Raw genomic sequence first — 21626 nt, 5'->3', positions numbered from 1 at the left:
GCGGAAGACTTCAGCTGCCTCGGATCCCATTTACTGCACATGAGCTGGCTCCCACGAAGGGCTCAAACCCCAGAACGAGTAAGTTCTAAATTTGGGACAGACCCTAGGACCAAGTGGCACATCTCATTCAGGGGATAGAGACAGCACTGACACCCAGGAAGCCAAGACCTGGCCCAAGGTCACACACCCCGCCCATTTCATCTGCCTCTCTGAACAGCAGAGCAGGAGTCAGAGCTTTCTCAGTCACCATCCTTGCCTCCTCTGAAGGCCTCTAACTAGGGAAGCCTCTGACACCCCTGGTGCATGCCATATTTTGCTGCATCTCTCAACTGAGGACACAGGCAGTCTGGACTGTCTGACTCTGGGCTGCCCTTTCTGATCACATGACCTCACACATAGCCAGCTGCTCTGACAAGCAGAGAGAAAGCTACCAGCTGTAGTCGGAAACTGTATCAGACACAGGACCGGCCAGGCAGATGGCTCAGTCTGCCGTAAGTGTGCTGCAAGCATGAGGACCTGAGCCTGAATCCCCAGAACCTACCCCAACAAGAGGTTTGCCTGTAACCACAGTGTGTGTGTGCTTGAATCCCCAGGACCTACCCAAACAAGAGGTTTGCCTTTAACCACAGTATGTGTGTGTGGCGGGGGAGGGGGGGGTGTTAGTAGATGGATTGCTGAGACTTGCTAGCTCCAGATTCGGGAAGAGACTATCTCAAAGGAATGAAGGTGAGAGTGTGATAGCCTAGGACATCTGATGCACACCACACACATACGTGTGCGCACACACCTCTCTTTCATTCATGGGCATGTTTATACAATCATCTCTTAGGGACAGAAAGAAGGAGAGCCCTGGAAAAGCCCAGACAGCCAGAGAGCCTGGGAAAGTAAAATCAGGCTCCCTGATGATAAGATCTACTCTTGACATAACCCCCCCCATACACACACACACACACACACTTTACATAGGAGGACTTGGAGGGGCTAAGGAGAGGCTTCGGGAGGTAAAGGTCTTACAGCACAATCATGATGGCCTGAGTCGGGATTCCCAGAGCCCACAAACAGCTGAAGCAGCTCACATCTGTAATCCCTCACCGGAGGTGGCCATCTGACCTCCACAAACACAATCTAGTACCCATGTACCTGCACATGCATGCGTGCACACACACGCACACGCGCGCGCGCGCGCACACACATACACACAATCTAAGCAGAGTATGCTTGCTTAGTCACCATCCCTTTTTCTCTGGGAGAGGAGGGAAAGCCAGCTGGGCCCCAGCTTTGGGTCAGCCTGCACGCCCTTGGACAAGTCATCACTACTACATCCCCCTCCCAGCCAACCAGAGGCCTGGAGACACAGGTCCCCAGTGCCCAGTGACCCTCAACTCTGACTCTCTGAGTTTCCGGCTCCATACAGTGGTCACGATGGCCTAGCCTGGCATTTGGACAGTGGGCTCCCCAGGGCCCACCCACAGCCCTGTCTTCAGGCCACAGAGAACCGCAGGCAGCTCTCCCTGCCTGTGGATGATTTAGAGCCTCTTCAGGCACCCTCTCAAGGCCACAGGCCCAACAGATATTTTCCACCCCTACAGCTGAGTTCAGACATTCCAGAGAGCCCTGCTTCCTCTCTCCTGAGCTTACAGGCAGGCTAGGGGCTCAGGCACGACATCTGTGCCTAGGCCCCAGCTCTCTGTCACAGGCAAGGGTGAGACAAAGCCCGGGGTCTTACAGCCAGGCCTGAGAGGCCCAGTTAGGGGGAGCAAGCCAGGCCTCCCAGCCAGAGCCATTCACGCCAGGCCCTTCCCACTTCCGCTTTCCCCTTTCTCCCCATGACAACATCTTGAACGAGTGCCTTTGCTGGCAAGCCCAAGCACTCTGGGGTTTTGTAGTTCTGATGAGGCTCCCACGCTCAGCTGTGCACACAGCCCTTGGACAAGCTGCTGAGGTTGCCTGTGGTACTCGGGGTAAAACACAAATCTCCGGCCCACACATGTTCTCTGAGGCCTCTACTTCAGGGATGGAGGTGAGGTGTCCCTGGCCCTCCCAGCTGTGAGCGCCTCACACCCTCCACAAACACACTTAGGGTGAGGACCACAGGACCGTGAAATACTTTCCACCATTTCAAATTGGAATGATCCTCCTCGTGAGAAAAAATGCAAATTAAATGTCCCACTGCTGGCCAAGATGGAATAACAAGGACCAGATTTAGGCTCCCACCCGAAACCACCAAAAAACCAGACAAAACATTTAAAGCATGCCAGGCAGTGAAGGGAGGTGAGCCCTACGAGGCCCAGCTTACTGTCTGGAGAGAGTTTCCAGGCCCAGTACAGGCCAAGTAGATCAGTAGATGGCCAGGTTGAGGAGACAATTCAGTCCCTAAGAGTCAGAGAGCTAGAGTCTGTACGACTTCAGAGAGGGGAGGTTCAAACTGGTGACTGGGAACCACATGTGGAGGTATGAGAGTCTTGAGACCCTGCAGAATATAGTCAGTAGGTTCTGTTCTTCCCAGAGCACAGAGAAAGCAGCAGAAGGCAGCCAGAGAATAGTGTTTGGCACACATACAAAGGGTCAGTGCCACACCCACCAGGTGGGCCTCAGAAGGCACAGAACACACCCCATCCCATCTAACGTTAGAGATTAGACTTGGAGCTGGAGGTACAGCTAGGTGGTTGAGGGCTTGCCGAGCTTGCAAGAAGCCCTGGGTTCAATCCCTGACACCATATAGATCAGGCCTGGTGATTCCCACTGGTCATCCCAGCACTTGGGAAGTCAAGGCAGCTACTTAGTAAGTTCAAGATCGGCCCAGACTACATGAGACCCTGCTCCACACACTCCCACCCCACCCCCAAGCAAATTAACCACATCTCAGGGAAAGCATAAGGTTTTCAGGGGGAAAAACTAACCAATTAAGAACATATGATTACAGTATCACACATCTACCAAAGACCCCCAGGCATGAGCTCCCCAGGATAGGAAGGCAGGATAATGTAATTTACACTGAATAAAGCAACAAGTAAACCATGCCTGCGTCACAGAGGACGCAGTGTTAAAATGAGCTGGGAAAACATGGAAGCCACATGTCCAAAAACTTAAGAAGGAACTTGGGTGACATAAAAAGACATCAAACTTGGTGTGACTGGATGGGCAGAGCCTTCTAGCATCTGCAGACAGAGTGGTGACAACCATCCACTATGAAAGGGAGGAAAATGAATTCAAATCGAAACGAGGACGTGAGCTGTGGCACAGTCTCTGACACACGAGTCACTGGCGTCCCCAGCAAAGCAGGAGGGAAGAAGGAAGAAATACTAGGGGAAAGTGCTTCCATTTTGCCCCCAAAATTTGATTTTAAGACTGCAAACTCACAGAAAATCTCTGAAGCAGCCAGGGGCTCGTGAGATGACTCCGCATGTAAAGACACTTGTCACCAGGCCTGATGTCCTGAGTTTGATCACACAGATCCGCATGGCAGGAGACAGCCGACCCTCCAGTTGGCCTCTAACCTCCACATGCACGTCAGATCAAATGTCTGTATGCATGCATACATACAAAATACATAAATGTAGAGATTTTAAAGATCGGATGGAGCGGTGAACACTAAAAGAGACAAAGGAAGTAAAGCTGGGATGTGGCTCGCCTGGCAGCACCTGCTCACCATGCATGCCAAGGCCCTGGTCCCATCCCCAGCACAGTGGAAACTGAGAATAATATTGTGTGCCTATGACCCAGCTCTCAAAACACGGAGGCAAGAGAATCTCCAGTAAAAGGCCAGCCTCTGCTTTATATTGAGTCTGAGGCCAGCCTGGGCTACATGAGACCCCGAGTGCTGGCTAGTTTTGTGTCATATTGACATAACCTATAGTCATTTTGGAGAAAGAAAAAAACCTCAATTGAGAAAATGCTTTCACCAGATTGGCCGGTGGGCAAGCCTATGAGACATTTTATTGATTAGTGATTGATGTGGGAGGGTCCAGCCCATTTTGGATAGGGATGTCCCTGGGATGATGGTCCTGGGTTACAACCTAGTAAATAGCACTCTTCTGCTTCCTTCCCCAGGTTTCTGCCCTGACTTCCCTGAATGATGAACTACAGCTGTAAGAAGAAAATAACCCTTTCCTCCCCAAGTTGCTTATGGTCATGGTATTTATCACAGCAACTCTACCTGGGACACCCTGTCCAAAAAAAAAGAGAGGACGGAAGGGAGGGAGGGAGGGAAAAAAGAAACGAAAGAAAGCAAGTCTGGGAAAAAGTTCTCCCCACCAAACCTTGACCCTATGCCAGAGAGAGAGAAGGCACATGGCACCATGGTGCTGGCACCGGAAGGTGCTCCATTCGTTGCCAAGATAACTTCTACAAGAAGCTGAGTTCTGAGAGCCCAGCAAATCGGGAACCACCGTGGACACCAGCAGCACACGCTTGAGAGTGAAGACCCTGCTTAGCTACAGCTTAACTTAAGGGAGTCACACATGCGACACAGCTGTCAAATGCCCTGTGCTCCCCAGGCCCTTCAATATTGAGAATCATGATGTTCATGTCCACCACACGCCAGGCACTTGACACGTATGAACTCTTTCATCCTCCCCCGTGAGATGAAGCCACAGACATCCTTGTTTCTTTGGTTTGAGAAAGGCTAAGGTATGGCTTCATGTAACCCAAGCTGATTTCACGCATATATATATAGCTCAAAATGATGCTGAACTTTTAAAAAATTGTATTCAGGTTATTTTATAGGTCAGGTATGATGGTGCATGCCTTTAATCCCAGCACTGGGGAGGCAGAGTCAAGAGGACCTCTGCGAGTTTGAGGCCAGTTTGAGTTCCAGGACAGCCAGAGATAACCTAACAGAGAGATCCTGTCTCAACAACAAAAATGTTCGTGTGTGTGTGTGTGTGTGTGTGTGTGTGTGTGTGTGTGCGCGCGCGCTCTGTAGAGGGACAGGGATTGGACACACCCATGAATTCAGGAAGGACATGATGGGCATCGTGGAAAGATGGGCAGTGGTTAAGAGCACTGACTGTTTCTCCAGAAGATCCTGGTTTGATTTCCAGCACCCAGCTGGTGGCTCAGAGCTGTCTGTAACTCCAGTTTCAGGGGATCCAGTGATGCTCTCGTCTGGCCTCTGAAGGCACCAGGCATGCATGTGGTGCACAGATATGTACATGTAGGCAAAACACACGTGTGCAAAATAAAACACAAAATCTGTGTTTTAAAAAGGGCATCAAGTCTCCTGCTCTATCCCTCTCTACCATATTCCCTTAAGGCCGGACTCTCCGGGATCCTGGCTCTAGACTGGCATCAGCCAGCCCCAGTGGTCCTCCTGGCCGCCCCCCAGCCCATACTGCTAGAGTTAGCGCTGCTCGTGGCCATGTCCAACTTTTCAGGATGATGAGAATTTGACTCAGGCCACCATATTTGCAAGTGATCTCCCCAGCTTGATCACCAACTTCTGATCCTCCTGCCTCCAACTCCAAATGTAGAGATTGTACTCCAAGCGTGTACACCGCCTCAACTGGTTCATCTGGAGCTGGGGACTGAACCTTGGGCTTTCTGCACAATGAGTAAGCACTCTAATAACTAAGCTAAAAGCCCAGCACTCCAGGCATTTTGGCTTTATAATCTGTCTTCAGGGCCTGTTCTGAGCCAAGTCCCCTGCCATCCCCACCCAGTGGCATGCCCCAAGTGAAACAGCCAGTCCTGTCTGTCAACCCCTTTCAGAGAAATCACTGGACAAGAGGCTACAACTAGACTTGCCTTGTGGTAACTTAGCCTGGGGGGCGGGGATGGGATAGCCCAAAGGAAATGCTTACAGCCATCCTTTCAGAAAGCTAGTATTCTTAGCAGGGAGTGGGTGGGCTTCCTCTTGGAGCAAGCAATAAAGGAACTAGACTAAGTCTGACGACAGAGACACATTCTGAACGACTGGAATCTTCTCAGCCCTGATCAAGCTGTGCCCGTCCCTACCCACTACATCCCTCCACTCCCTCTTCCTCCACCGCCGTCCCTACTTTCTCAGGAAGAATATGGGCAAACTGAACCCCAGAGCAGAAGGAAGTTATGACACTGACATTTTATGTTTGAGAACTTGAGCAATACCAGAAACACCACAGAGACTCGGTGGTGTGTGTAAAACCCACGGACTCACAGCCAGGCACCAGCAGACACCCCACGCATGGCCTTGGGCCAGTCAGATCCTGGAAGTACTTAGCATTCACGGGTGTGGCGCCCTCCATCAGGTAACCAAGGTCAAGGTAAAAAGTGTGTCAACCAGTCTGAAAACTCAAAAAGAATTTTTTCTAATCTCAAACAGAGAAACTGTAAACTCAGGCACTGACTGTGACAGACATGGGCTGGTGAGATGACACAGTAGGCAAAAGTGCTGGGCACCAAGCCCAGGACCTGAGTTTGATTCCCAGAAACCGTATGGGGACAGGAGAGAAGCAACTCCTAAAAGCAGTCCTCTGACCTTCATGGCATAAATGTTCCTACACACAGACACACAACAAAAATAAATGGATAAAATGATAGAGAGAGAGACAGAGCGACAGACAGACAGACAAGAATGAATTGTTCTATGGAACAAACTAGGAGAGGATCAGAGAGGGACAGTGGCCTGCCTGAGGTCCAGTAGTAGCTCAAATGCAAAGTAAATCCCCAACTCTGGTCACTTCTGCCCATTCCCAATTAAATCCAAACAGCCACCTCCCATCCAACACACAGATTAAGTGTGGGGCTCAAACAAGCATGTGCTCAGACGTTTAAAAAAAAAAAAGCACTAAAAACCAATCATCAGCCACAGTTGCTCTCCCAGATGGAGACCGCCAACCAAGAGTGGTTGGCTTAGATTTCTCAAGACAGATACCAAAGGGAATGTATAGCCATTTCCCTCACCAAAAACTGTCCCCAGGGGCTTGAGAAGGCTGGGAGCCTCACTGAGTAAAAAGCAAGACCTGTGTGCCGGTAACCCTGACATTGCAGGAGCGGGTCAGATGGATCCTGAGATCAGCCTAGCTGGGGGAGCTTCCCGATCAATGAGGGGACTGTCTCAGGACCATAAGGCAGAGAAAGACGTCTGATACATTGCTCTGGCCTCCATATCCGCATGCATGTGAGTGCACACAAGCACCCCCACTCCCAAACTCATTTATCAAGCACTAAGTACAAATAAACAGAAAATAAAAAGACAATATTAATGAGTGCTATTAAGTAAGAAAACCTCAGGGAGCCATGAAAGCCTCGGAGTACAACAGAAGAACTTTCACAGGTGAAGTGGTCCTTGGCTTCACCAATGAAAGAAGGCACAATGAGCATCAACATAAAGGCCTTTAAAATCCCTCCAGTCAAAGGTAGGGAATAAAGAATGGAAGGGAAAAGAAAGGATGGGTAAACAATGGGTGGACAATGGAAGGCTGGATGAAAGAGTGGATGAAGGATGGAAGGGTAGATGAATGACCAACTGATAGACAGGTGGGTGGAAGATAAGCAAGGAGGGAGGATAGAAAAGTGGGTGGGTGAATGAATAGGTGGAGGAAGATGGAAGGTTGGATGGATGGATGGACAGTGCACAGAGGTAAGAGCAGATGAAGGCTGCGTACATGAGAAGCTGGAAAAAGATGCAAGGAAGGTGGAGAGTAAGTGGGTGGAGGATGAACACTTGAATGGACAGCAGATACTGAATGAATAATGGCAGAGAGCTGGAGAGACAACGCAAGGGACTAGTACCGCCCTTGAATCACTACAGCTGTTTCTGAAGATCACAGTGGAGTGTCCTGAGAACCAGCTCCACCCCATCTCTCCACATCCCATCAGTGACTCCCTCCAACAGCCAAACAGATTGTCCCCTCCCCCCGGGGGGGGCTATCCTCAGGAAGGAGGTCAGGAACAGGTGAGGGCAGCCACTCTTCCCATCCCCTCCTACAGACAGGGTTCAGCAGGGTAAGAGGAGGGATGTACACATCAGCTAGGCATTCCTTCATTTCTACAGCTGTGTCAGACTCAAAAACCAGAGCAAGTTGGGGCTGGGACTGTTGGTGCAGCTGGGAATGCCACCCCCAACCCTGAGCGTGCACAAACCCAGCCCTGCACAACCTGGAGGAGTGGTGCACACTTAGGATCACAACACCCTGATACTATCTCAAAATAAATAAATAAAAACACCACACAGCCAGTGGTGGCACACTCCTCTAATCCCACCACTGGGAGACAAGAGACAGACAGATCTCTGTGAGTTTGAGGCCAGCCTGGTCTACAGAGTGAGTTCCAGGACAGTCAGAGGTATTACACAGAGAAACCCCACCTCGAAAAAAATAAAATAAAAAATAAAAAACAAGACACCACCTAACTCTGTCAGCCCAAACTCAAGATAGGGAGCAAAGGCTCTGAAGAGTTGAGTTTTTCACACATCAATACTCCCAGGGGTCTAGTCCCAGAACACCCCGGATTTGCAGCACGTTCACAATTCACCACCTGAGTCGTAAGTATGCACATATAGGCAACGCCACATGCATCACAAGCTGCTGTTTGGGGCATCTCTAGGCAAATCTCCACCCCACACACCAAAGAGAGGCTGTATCCTGTTCAGCATCTTCCCTGAGGGTCCTGCCCAGGCTATCCCTGCTCTCCACCACCCTGCTGGACTGCCCAGGCTATCCCTGCTCCCCACCACCCTGCTGGACTGCCCAGGCTATCCCTGCTCCCCACCACCCTGCTGGACTGCCCAGGCTACCCCTGCTGTCTACCACTCTGCTGGACTGCCCAAGCTGGGGCTCTGAGAGAAAAAACTTTCCCTGACTTTCCCAGCGCAACTGCTTGGTTAAGTAAAGGAGCCAAAGGAAGGCAGGCACAATGGCATATACTCCTCATCCAGCGCTGAAGCCAGAGGCAAGAGAAAGTTCAAGGCCTACCTGGTCTATATAGTGACTTCAGGTTAGCCTGGACTACATAGTGAGATTGTTTCAAAAACTAACAAAAAGGATAGGCGGTGGTAAGCTGGCTCAGTGGGTAAAAGCGCTTGTCCACTGGCCTGGTTTACCTAAACTCTATCCTAGGGACCCACATGGTATGAGGAGAGAACCAGCTCCTTCAAGTTGTCCTCTGATCTCAACATCACTCCGTGGCTCATGAGTGCATAGACACACACCATGCATGTGTATATACATAGAAGTAACAAAATAAAATTTTGAAAAGAAGTGACATGCAAAGGCCCAGACTCATCGCTGACCCAGGACTTGCTTTCCTCGCCTGAGAGCTCCCTGGGACAATAGCTGGGGCAATCCCTTCTCCTGAGCAATGATCACCCTAGCTACCTCCAGCTTCCCCACTAGACTGGAGGAGAGGCCTGGGATCTCAGCCGCTGGGTGCTAAGCTCGGCCAGCAAGGTGTACCCGTGGCACTGGAGTTCAGTCAGCGCCAGGCACCTCACAGATGTTCCAGTGAGTGCCAGCTGATTGGCTGATGGATTACAAAGGGAACCCCTTTTGATGGCATGGGTCAAACCATTTCAAATACAGGGGACAGAAAAGACACATGTGTTCCAGGTGAGTATGTAAGAAACTGCTACCTGCTGTACCACTCCACACTAGGAACCCTGGGATACCCACCGCATCGGCAGCAGCTCGGACGTCAGTCAGCAAGGACTCCCAGGGTAGACTTTGCTGGTGGTCATCACCCGCCCAAGGTTCCCCATTAGTGGCACTTTGATATTGTGACACTGGGGCAGGATAAACCTCTTGTCATAGTCTCGACACGCTTGATACTGTCCACCCAGCCAGCAGTGCCAAAATACCTCCGACCTTGTCAGATATCCCTGGCCTGGCCTTGCTCCCAGATGACCTTGGCTTCTCCTAGGGAAGCCCTTAGGAGCTACTAGTATGACAGGGTCCCAGCTCATGGATGTCCTCAAAACAACACAGAGGTGAGGATGTAAGAGACAGGTCCATCAGAGCTGACTGCAGCCTTCCTACTGTTGGCTCTGAGTGGACCATTTGGCTTTGCCTCGTGTCTTTAATCCACATCATCTATAAAAGCAGAGTAGATGAGGGATAGATGGGTGGAGGGATGAAGATCTCTGTATAGAGACCTCTCTCTGCCCTCTGCCTCTTTTGTCGTTGCTTTGAAGCAAGCACTCATGTAGCCTTGGCTGGCCTCAAAACTCCATTTGGAGACAAGGATGGCCTAAATCCTTGCTCCTCCTGTCTGCACCTCTCTGCCTCCTCCACAGATCTACCCCTGGAGTTCTGAGTGGAGTTCAGTCGGGTGAGAACCCTGCTCGCACAAACAATGGACTCTCCTGATAGCCACCACCAGACCAACTATGAGGGCCGTCCCTACAGCACCAATTCAGCCTATCAAATGGTTTCTCCTTGGGCTGGAGCAGTGACTCAGGCTGTAAAGTGCTCACTTTGTAAGCTTGAAGACCTGAATCCGATCTCCAGATCCCACAACAATACCTGGGCATGGGCCAGAAAGACAGCTCGTTGGTAAAGGCCCTTGCTGTCAAGCTTGTCAAACTGAGTTTGATTCCTGAGACCCCAATGGTGCGAGGAAAGAACTGACTCCCATAAGTTGTCCTCTGATCTCCGCATCCATCTGGTGGCATTCATGGCACCCCTCCCCCACAAAATAAATAGATAAATGTAATTAAAATCTAATTGAAAGCCAGCTGTGGTGGTATAAGCTTCTAACCCCAGGACTGGGGAAAGACAACAGGTGGGTCCTTGCCTAGCATGCTTGACGAACTTCAGGCTACTGATAAACTTTCCCCCCAGAAACTGGACAGCGGTTGAGAGCAGCAGCTGAGATTGACCTCTGGACTTCACAGGAACTTGCACATACATACACATGCACCTACAATACAGGAACATTCATGCCTATGCACACACCAAAATGAAATGTTTTCCTCTTTGATTCATTCTGGAATTTATTACTTCTGTGTACTTTATGAACAGACTACAGTGCCCAGTGGTGTGTATTAGAGCAACCTAGGCTAACCCACATGGGCAGACCCTCAGGTATTTAAAAGACTCTGCTGGTTAGTCAATTTAACTATCAATTTGACACACCCTATGATTATTGGTGAGAAAGTCTTAACTGAGGAATTATGTAGATCAGGTTGGCCTTGCAGGCATGTCTGTTGGGGATTGTTACCCAATGTAAGAGGATGAAGTCCACTATGGGTGGTACCATTTCCTACGTAGGGACTCTTTAACTCTTTAAGAGATGAATGAGCAAGCAAGCAACACCTATGCATTTATTTCTCTCAGCTCCTGACTGTAACCGTTAAGTCCCTCACACTCTGACTTCCCACAATAATGAACTGAAATTTAGAACCAGTATCTAAAATAGACCTTTTCTCTCCTAAATTGTCTTTTGGCAGAACATTTTATGGCCGCAACAGAAATGAAATTATAAGGAAGCCCCCAGCTCTACAGTCATCAAGACTGCAGTGAGTGACAAGGCCACGGGTCCGAGAACACTAATCCTCAGGAGGACTGTGCTGACCAACAGACTCATCTTCTAGTATGGCCTCTAGCCCTTGAGAGAGATCATACTCTAGACATCACTTCCCCGTGCTGTTTTGGTCCAGAAGCAAGTCAGTTCTCAATGACTTGACCATGACACCCAGTTCAGCAACAGTGGACAAGGAGGGTGACATTCTTCTCCCAATCTGCTGATAATGCAGTCCTGGACTGACCTGAACCTCAGAGTGACAAGGACTGGGAACACAGCCACAGTTGGTAGAATACTCGCTAAGTGTGCCCAAAGCCCCAGCCACAGCATACATCAGACAAGGCTGCACACACCTACCATCTGAGCACCAGGAAGGCAGGGTATCTGAACACAAGCCCTATGAAAAGGATGAGAAACACTGCTACAGGGTGTAGTGGCTGGTTGCTAGGGGCAGAAGATCATGGAGACATAACCATTTGAGGACACCCTGAGATACATGAGACCCTGTCTTTAAAGAAAAAAAATGTTAATCTCCATTGTCCACATTGATAAAGGCCCACTGTGGCACAAACTTTTAATATAATCTGCACACTTACTGGGCTTCCCATCCGAACCTCATCTGTGTGGCCCAGGAGCCCCACTTGGAGACAGTCTATGAAGTTTTAGCCTTAGCTCTGTTCTCCTCCCTCATTTCTCATTCTGGCCTTATTATGCCATTCCTATTTGATGCTTGAGAGGTCTGTGTGTATGTGTGTGTGCTGTATGTACAAGTCCATGTAAATGTGTATGCCCAAGTACAAGGAGGCCCAGTCAATGGCAGGCGTCTTCCTCAATATTATTATTATTACTATTACTATGTATGTGTGTGTACTATGTATGTGTATGTGGGCAGGAAGGCAGAGGTCAGACAGTTTTCAGGAGTCGGTTCCCTCTTCTACCATGTGGGTGTCCTGGATCAACTCAGGACATCAGGAGTGGCAGCAGACACTTTACCCCCTGAACCATCCCTTCTACCTTATGCTTTGAAAACAAGGAGCTAGGGTAGCTGGCCAATAAGCTCCCAGTTCAACCTGGATGCGCCTGTCTCTGCCTCCCCCAGAGCTGAGATGACAGACACACATTGCCAAGCCTGGCTTTTATGCGGACACTGGGGTTCCATGCTCAAGTTCTCATGTTTGCCGGCACTTGTACGCCCTCAGCTTCACTTCTGTCTCTCATATAACTTAAAACCAGAAGACAATACAATTCCCAGAGAGCAGCAGCTACAGTTTTACTGATATAAGCGGATTTCCACATAAATATACATATCACACGTCTCTCGCCGCATTTACCGGTACAAAGAGCCATGGAAGAGACGATATTGCAAGTGTAACCTACTATATTATGTCTATTACACACTTCATCTTCTCTAGACAAACACAGCCGGTCTCACTTCCCCCTCTCCCTCCCGCTCCACTCCTGATCTGCATACCTAAGGCCTTGGCTGGCAGATCTGACTTCCTCTCTCACAGCCTGCGCGCCTCGTCCATGAACCACACAGAGCTGTCCGCTCACCTTGATCTCTGGAAAACAGGGAGGGACAACCCTAAATACTCTGTCCCTGCCTGGACACACACCATGCATCACAAAGGTACAGCCTGTGGCCGTCCGTGGAGATGTCTGAGTGATAGGCCTTCAACCTGTCACTACATGGCTGCGACCTCATTTTTTTTTTTTTTTTGAAATGTCAAAATGCTGCCTTCATCTTTAAAGATCTGGGACATATTTATATGTCAGCCCTTCCTAAACTGCCTTCAGCTTTCAGGAGTGTGAAAGGGCCATCAGTGACAAAATGACCATCATGGTCCCCACGACCACACCTACCCAACCCTAGAGCATCAGTTCTCAACCTGTGGGTTGCATCCTTTTGAGGGGTTGAACAGCCTTTTCACAGGGGTTGCATATCAGATAATTAAATTGTGATTTATTACAGTTATGAAGTTGCAACAAAAATGTTATGACTGGGGGTCACCACAACATGAGGAACTGTATCAAAGGGTCTCGGCATTAGGAAGGTTGAGATCCACTGTCCTAGAAATGCCTTGAATTCTGAAGCTGCATATCACGGGAGATCAGTCAGGGCAGAAGCAGATCGCTTGCCACAGACCTCAGGTTCCCTAACACCAGTGATCCCCACCACCACCTTGCCTCCCTCTGATCCCTGGTGAATGTGCCCTAGAAACAGAACATGTGGGTGGCGGGTGAGAACAGATTGCAGCTGCCCACATCTTTCCCTTCCTGATGTGATGGTCAACACGCTTTACCAGTGAGATCCAAAATCACCAGGGAGACGAGCCTCTAGATTAGGTTAACTGAAGCAGGAAAGAAAGCCCAGCCTAAATGTAGGTGATCCCATTTCATGGGATGGAGTCTGCGGGAGGGGGGGTCACAAGCTAAGTGCCAACAGTCACTGCTCTCCACTCCCCATCTGTGGATGCCTCATGCTATTACCTCATCGCAAGTTCTCTGCCTTGATGGACTGCATGCCCGGGAACCGTGGACCAAAATAAACCCTTCCACCTTTACACTGCTTCTGTGAGGTGTTTGGTGACAGCAATGAAGGGGGTCGTATACACTCCCTTCACATGAGTGTATACAGAGCCTGCACATGATTCACCGAGCCGTGGCCAGGCTTGCTCTCTTCATCTTCTGAGCACAACACAAGAGGTTGGGTCTGATTTCTCTACCCATCCATCTACCACTCTCTCTCGGCCTCCACTTGCCCCAAAGGAAAACACCCTACGTAGGAAAAGAAATCCTATGGATTGCCTGGGTGGTCCTCAGGCCTAATTTTCCACACCATTGCCACCTCATAATCAAGTACTTAATAATCAACTCTTCAGATAGTCTGCAATGAGTTCCAGAGGCATTAGAAGCCACTCCACGACCCTGCTCCCTCTGCCCAGGAGGCCACAGACACACTCCTTGGTCCTCACACTGGAAATTACACCAGTGTACTTCTGTGTCTTGCATCAGACCACACTGTGGTTATTCCTAGCTCCTAAGGTCAACCTTTGGTCAATTGCAGATTCTCACAAGAGAGTAACAAATTACACCCCTCATCTCTGCCTACACTGCAAACACTTGTATACTAATCTCCCCATCTCAGGCTTAAAAATAGGAACTTTTTTTTAACTCCCAACATAATGAATAAGCCTAAATATTAGAAGTTGAAATTATTAAGTAAATCATTCCACCTGCAAAACTTCAATTTGCATACCATTAATTCATGATGCCATCTAAAACAAACTCATCACCTTCTGTATATTACAAGCTGATTTATGCTAAGGATTGAAAAAAACGGAGCTCAAATTTATGCCGACATGATGTACACACTCAATGGAGAAAGATTTTTCTTTCCTTCTTCCCACCATTTTTGGGGTGTGTGTGTGTGTGTGTGTGTGTGTGTGTGTGTGCGTGTGTGTGTGTGTGTGCGTGTAAATCATCCAAACAATTGCAATCTAGCACGAAGGGAAAGGATCTGAGGAAAGGCCTGGCTCAAGGCAGGCTCAGCCTCGTACACACACACACACACACACACACACACACACACACTCCAGTTATTAATGTCAAGTATGCCAAAGATACGCTGGAAAATCATTACCATTCATCGTCACTAACCGCCATTAAATTTCAATCAATTCAACTTAGCACAAGTGTACTTGAGCGGCCCTTACAGTTTCTTATAAATGAGGCTCCAAAGTCGGCCTGACTTATTTCATTGTCCAAGGCACAAAGACAGGGTGCTAAGCAGGTGCTGAAAGGGGCCTACGCGGGGCCCCTCACGATGCTCTTTTAAACATTCTGTCCTAAGTGTTCAAAGATCTTTTTTTTCCTGCAAGCTGAGGTCAGGACGAATGGGCATGGCCCCGAGAAGCACCCATTCCTCCCCAACTTTGGGCCCTTGCAAGCTACAGTCTTCAGATATCTTAAATAAAGTTTCAACCACCACTAAAAGTTTGGTGGACCGCGTCTCTCCTCTCATGAAATGCTCTGATTTTCTAAACTTCAGCATCCGCGGAAGGCAGGAGAAAGGAAACTTAGGGGCAGGTAGGATGGGGACACCGTGCGGCCCCGGGCTCAGGTGGGTACTGCGCCCCAGGAGGGCGCCCACGACCTGGCCTCTGGCCGTCTTCCTACCCGGCCACGAGCGAGCAGGGTCCCGGACGACTCGCGCCACCCGCCGCAACAATGTAGCCATTGTTCGCGCGCCGCGGAGCGGGCGGGCGCGCAGGTGGGAGGCCGCGGGCGCTCGGGCACGGAATGTTCCCCGGACGGGGCGCGCTCGGCGCCGCCCGGACACGCGGCCTGCGCGGCCCCACCGGGACGGCGGAGCCTCGGAGGGGCGGGGCGGGGAGGGACTGGCGGGGGTGGGGAGGAGGAGGGAGAGACAAAGAGGAGCAGGAGGGCAAGGAAAAGAAGGAATGAGGAGGGTAAGAAAAAGGGGGGCTGGGAGGAGACGGCAGAAGGAGAAGAAAGCGGAGGAAGAAGAAAAAGGAAGATGGGGAAAGAAAAAGAGTGAAAGTTAAGGGGAGAAGGAAGGTGCTAAAAAGGGAAAGTTAAGGAAGGAAAGAAGGAAGAAGAGACTGAAGGGAGGGAGGGAGAAAAGGAAAACGGGGAAGAAAGGATAGGGGGGGACACATAGCAGCCTAGAAGCATTAGAGCCCAGTAAAATTCAGGAAAGAGCAAGAGTTCATTCTCATACAGGGAAAGGGCTCAGCCCCGCCAAGTCAGCAGCCTTAATCACACCCGGGGCTTTGCCTAATTACAGGGTGAAAGCCAGGTCTAGAGGTAGGGAGATACTTAACTGTGTCCCAGGGAAGGCCGAGGGCAGGGACGGGTTGTGAGGCTCTCTCCTCCACCCATACCAACCCCTCACAGCTTGGATCCAGGAGGAAAATGCTGGGTCGCAGCAAGACAGCCACAGGCCATTCTCCAGCCTTCCCCTCTGGAGGACTGGGACCCTCTGCACCCAGAGAGGTGATTCAGTCCCAGTCCCCTGATGATGAATAAAAAAAGTTCTCTTTATTTCATTTGCTGGGTTTTTTTTTTTGGTTCATTAAATTTTCCACAGATTTGCAGAGAAGAAAGCAGTCAATAAACGTAGACAAAAGTGACGGCATCCCAAGGGGCAGAGAATGGGGAAAAGGCAAGATAATAGTGATAGCCCATTCCAGATTCACAGGCAGAGCACTGAGCAGGGGCTGCCGGAGGAATCTCAATGGGCCATCACCCTTCTTAGCCTGCCTCCCATTAGTACCAACTCTTCAAGACAATAGCAAAAGCACTAAAAGTGGTTTTCTTATGCTAATGTTGAAACCCAGCACTCGGTTAAAACACACTTCCCAGAAACCTGCCTTTTAAAAACACACATTTGAAACACACACCGAAGAAAAACAACCCCAAATTAATTCCTTCTCTTTAAACCCAAGTCTCAAAAAAATTTTTTTAATGGGTACTGTCTGGTCACATCTTAAGAGAGTTATTTCAGGCACATGTATGTGATTTAAGAAGCCAGAGGGAAAAGCTAAGCAGAACCATTACGACTTCTTCAGTTGTTGGAAGAATCTGGAGAGAACACCACACAGGCACGTACTGTCATCTCCCCTGTGTTTTCCCAGGGTTTTAAATACTTATGTGACTTAGAGACACTTTTGTCACCCTCAAAAATCTAAAAACAATGATCAAAGTTTTCATTTTCTACGAGCCCTCAAATTAAAAAAAAAAAAAAAGATAGTATTGAATATGGCGGTGTGTTTGTTTGGAAGCCAGGAAGGCACATAGAGGGTGGCCTTTACTGTAGGGACGCCAGTGCTGCTGGCCTTCAAACCTGCTAAGAGCAAACGGTTTCAGAACACCTTATTCCTTTCCCCGGGTTCTTCAAAAGTGAAAGAAGCGGTGAACTGAATGTGGGGAGTCAGGCTGTTGATCCGATCTCCAGTCTGCCCCTCTGGAAGCTCTAGAATGTGGGAATACGGTCTTTCTCTAGTTGGCATTCTTCACGTGTCCATGCCTCTGCCGCTTGGTGAAAGGAAGAAAGGAGAGAACTGCTTCCCTGGGGTTCCCTTTCAGAGGGCCCTGGCCCAGCTGCTGCAGCTGTCCCCAGAGAGGTCCACCTGGCCTGTGGCCCCAGGTACCAGCTAAGAGGCACTGTGCTGGTAGACCTCCCACCCGCAGCCTAAACACGCGGGGCACGTTGGCCCTGCCTCGCTCCTTGCGGTTTGCATCAGAAAAGGCCAGCTGCACCCACAAGGTTTTAGGATTCTGTTTTTGAGCTGTAACAAGCCCGCTGGGTGTGAGGGGTCACAGCGGCTTTCACAGTGCATACAGCCACCTCGTGGTCCCGGTTAAAGGGAACTGCTAGTGTGTCTGGGCACTCAAGTTTTCCGGGAGGAGGTGCCGGTAGAAGAAGGGTACTTAGTGTAGGCAAATATCCAATTTTGTCTGCCTGCTTGCTGACGGTCCGGGATTCACTAATCCAGCCCCAGGGGCTGCACTGTGTACAGGGCTCTTGTGGGAGTACAAAAAAAGGGTGAAGTATTTGTGTATTTTTCAGTCTGCAGTGCAAACAAGCCAGCTACAGGACACAGCCTCTGAGACCCCCACAGCAACTAGGAAATGAGCCTGGGATCAGTAACCCCCTGGCCCCCTCTTACGACTAAGCAATTCAGAAGGGCAGCCCCTCTCAGTGCTCAATGTTCTCCGGAGGCCAGGAGGCCACAGAAACATCTTGAGAAAGAGGAGCCGAATGGCTAACGCCACACCAACTCTAAGGCCTGGTCTGAATTTGGCAGGAGACTTCGGTGGGTCTGAATTCTGTGCCAATCCCCACCTCACCAATTCCCACCTAAGAACAAAAATGGATTTATCAATCCCAGTCCCACCTAGTTCATGGATAAGCCCAGCCCTGGGGTGAGAGGGGTGTGTGGCCTGTCAGCCTCACTCTCAGACACAGGACCAAGGCGAGAGTGAATCTTCTGTGGGGTTCCCTCCTACACTGGACCTTCCTCTGTGTTACTTTACCGCCTCCTCCCCACACTCTGGAAACACCTCATGGCATCTGGGGGAACATACAAAAACCACTCTAAATCTTCCTAAATATAATTAACTTAAAAATTCACCAGACCAGACAGCTTTCCATCCGGCAGCATCTGAAGACAAACTGTATCCGGAAGAGGCCGATTCCAACTCTTGGAACCCTCCAGACAGAAGCAGCAGGTTCGAGAAAGTGAAAGCAAGACGAAGAGACTCAAGAAGTGGGACCTTTAGCAGGAGGGGGTCTGCCTGGCCTAGATTAGCCATTCTAGGATTAGCGCCCCAGGATAGAACAGAAACCGGGAGAAGGCAAGAGCCACAAAGCTCAAAGCAAACACGCATCAGAAAGTCTCCCCCATGTGAGAGAGACCAATCCAGGTCGGAACACCATGTATTCCCTCCCCAGTTCCAGAGCGACTGAGCTTTCAGGGGCCGCTCCCGAGCCGGGCAGGGCTGGTCCCTAGACACACGGAAGCCTACTCAACCAGGGAAACCGCAGCCAAGGTGAGGAAATGGGCGGGAAGGGGGCTCGAAGGAGAGGTGGCTAGAACAAACAGATAGCATCAGGGAGACTTGTGACAAGCCCGCCTATTCCGCCCGCTATCCCCCCGTGCTGTATATTTTGGATTTCACAGTTTATTTACTTTACTTTTTTGGCACCGAGCCCCCGGAGCATGCCAATACAATATTTGTTTAAACACTATTTTATGCCGCTTGCGAGGGAAACGTTTACTTTCAAATTCTCCAACATCCCCCAGAGCCTCGTCTGCAAACAGCATATGAGCATTTTACAACTGTTCTCTTTATCTGAAGCTGTGGGGATTAAACCTTCACACGCCCAGCGAGGGCGGAGGGGCAGGGGACCCAGGACATCCTGGGGGCCACCGAACTGGAAAACTCTCCCCAAAATTAAGGATGCCCCAACTGTGGAACAGAAGGGTACAGAACCCACCCACTCCCAGACTCATGAAGGACCAGAGTACCAAGAACAGTCTTTCCTACCCCAGCTCTAACTGGGATCAGCCCGCCCTGGGAACCACAGAACTGTTACACAAAAGACAGTCAGGATGGAGAGGCGCCCCACAACCTCGATTGCGCCTCTGTGGCCAGGTCACTCTAGGTGAGGCGCAGGGGCTCCATCCTCAGTTTTCCCAAGCTCTAAAAGTCACGTTTCCTAGGAAATGAGAGCAATTACTGCCGGGCTGAAAAGAAGCCCAGCTGGGTGGACTTCCAGCACCAAGCGCGGCGGGAGCCTCTCGAACTCACTCAACCACACGGTCCCTTCCCCCTATCCCGGGAGGAAAAAACGCTCCCCTCTCTCTAAACCCTTAATAGGATTGGCGCCCAACTCTGTCCGCGCCGCTCCTCATCCATCACACACAGATCAAGTTGCAGTAGTGGATTTTTCAAATTCCTCAGCAAATATACTTGTTGAGAGATTGCTTGGGGGGGAGGGCTAAAGGGGGGCTAGGATGATGAAAGTGAGGAGTAGAGGGAACCGATCCCTCGGCGAAGGATTACGCGTGGATCTCTTCGGGAAGTCAGGAGGATCTGGGGACCTAGGGTAGGAGAGGAAGGTAAGGAAGCCGCAACCGAGGCCCAGAGTAAAGACTCGCGGCTGGGGAAGGGGCAACAGGACTCAACGAGGGGAAGGAGAGAGGAAGAAGAAAAGACTGGGCTCCAGGACGTGGACTCGCGGAGCGGAGAAGTGGAGTTCCAAGTTCCCAAGCGGAAGACGGCGGCGACAGCACACGGCACTCTCCCGCAGGCGCGCTCCCAGCTGCCCATCTAAAGAAGCTACAGAGCATCCCAACCCCCACGCCGCCCCCAAACAGTTTCAGGCTCGGGGCCGTGCCACGGGTCAAAGAACGGCCTACACGAGCAACCCAAGAAGAGCGAGAGGCACTTTTCCTCAGGTGGAAGACAGCAGTTCAAAATCGACCCCCGGCCACGAGTTCTGAGCCCCAAGAGCCTCCGTAAGCCCTGCCGCTGCTGGACCAGAGCAACAATCACGGTTGCTCTCTCTGCCCCCACCCCCCACCAAACCGGTGTCACGATCTCGATTCCGGTAACCGGCCGAGAGACACTCCGAAGACCGCACAGCATCCCAGCCGAGGCTGGCCGAACTAGGAAGTGCTTCGCCACCACGAGCAAGAAAAAAAAATAAGGGTGTGGGGGGGAAGTCCAATGCAACTTTACCGAGGAGACAAAAGTTTGCCTCTAGCACGCAGGTGGCCTCTCGGGCGCCGGGCAGTGGTTGCAGGGCCCCATCTCAACTTGGCTGGCGCGGGGCTGCGGAGTGCCGGGGCTCAGGCCACCGGGGCGGGGCTGAGCAGGCAAAGGAGGGGACCAAGGCGGGCGGGGGACCCCGGCAGTCCGTAAGGACTCCGAGCCAGCAGCTCCGGGCGGCTGCGATGCGACGCGCGGCCCACGCTCCTTCCCCTGGCTCCTCCTCGCCTTCCTCCGCGTCCTCTGTAGCCGCCGCCGCCTCCCGCTCCCCCTAGAAGTCTCATTGATGAGAGGAGTTTGAAAAAAAGTCCGCGGAGCCGTGCTGCCTCGGCTGGCGAACGCCGGCACTCCTGCAATCCAACAGCGTCTCCGGGATGGCGCAGCGCCCCCGCGCGCTGAGGTTGGGCACACCCAGGTCGTCGAGTCCCTAGCCTACCCGCCCCCGCCGCGTGCACCACGCCCCTAGGGATGGGGGGTGGGCAGCCACCACCCTGGAGGGGATAGCCAGGGGTGATCACAGACTCTCCACCTCAGCTCTGAGTAAAGAAAGCAGCCCTCCTGGAAAAAGTTCCAGCAGGGGAACAGAGAACACTGGGAGTTAGGAACTGGAGGGGTGGGGGTGACACTACACGGGACGACCCAGACGCCACTCTTGAGGAGAGGGGCTTGGAATATCTCAGATTCCTCCACCCCAGTTCAGAGGAAATAAAGCACCCCTACTGGAAAGTTCCAGCTAGGGGACCAGAGCACACGCCAGTCTCCAACACTTTTTTTAAGGCGCCGGGGTGGGGGGTTGCTAACTCAAGTCAGATGAGCTCCGGAGCTTAGGCGCAGCGACTGCTGGTTTCAATATCAGAACTCCCCCTTCCTCCCCCCCCCCCCCC

The 21626-nt window shown here is 51.0% G+C and overlaps 1 protein-coding gene across 3 annotated transcripts in view; it reads right to left on the bottom strand.

Moving 5' to 3' along the window:
- The window catches only part of Gli2 (GLI family zinc finger 2), a 221748-nt gene extending 200535 nt beyond the window's left edge, over positions 1 to 21213 (bottom strand). Inside the window, exon 1 of one of the 3 annotated variants that reach the window (XM_050124487.1) lies at positions 20713 to 21213. The gene's annotated coding sequence lies outside the window, so the exon portion shown is untranslated. Of the gene's footprint in view, positions 1 to 15618; positions 15778 to 20712 lie in introns of those variants that run through there. The other 2 variants (XM_050124484.1, XM_050124486.1) reach the window with 2 other exon arrangements.
- Positions 21214 to 21626: the final 413 nt, after the last annotated feature.

Source organism: Alexandromys fortis, unplaced genomic scaffold (assembly GCF_014885135.2).
Source record: "Alexandromys fortis isolate MF-2015 unplaced genomic scaffold, M_Fortis_MF-2015_v1.1 scaffold_232, whole genome shotgun sequence".
Taxonomy (NCBI): Eukaryota; Metazoa; Chordata; class Mammalia; order Rodentia; family Cricetidae; genus Alexandromys; species Alexandromys fortis.
The sequence above is the reverse complement of the archived record's forward strand: the minus strand, read 5'-3'. Positions and strand labels throughout refer to the sequence as shown.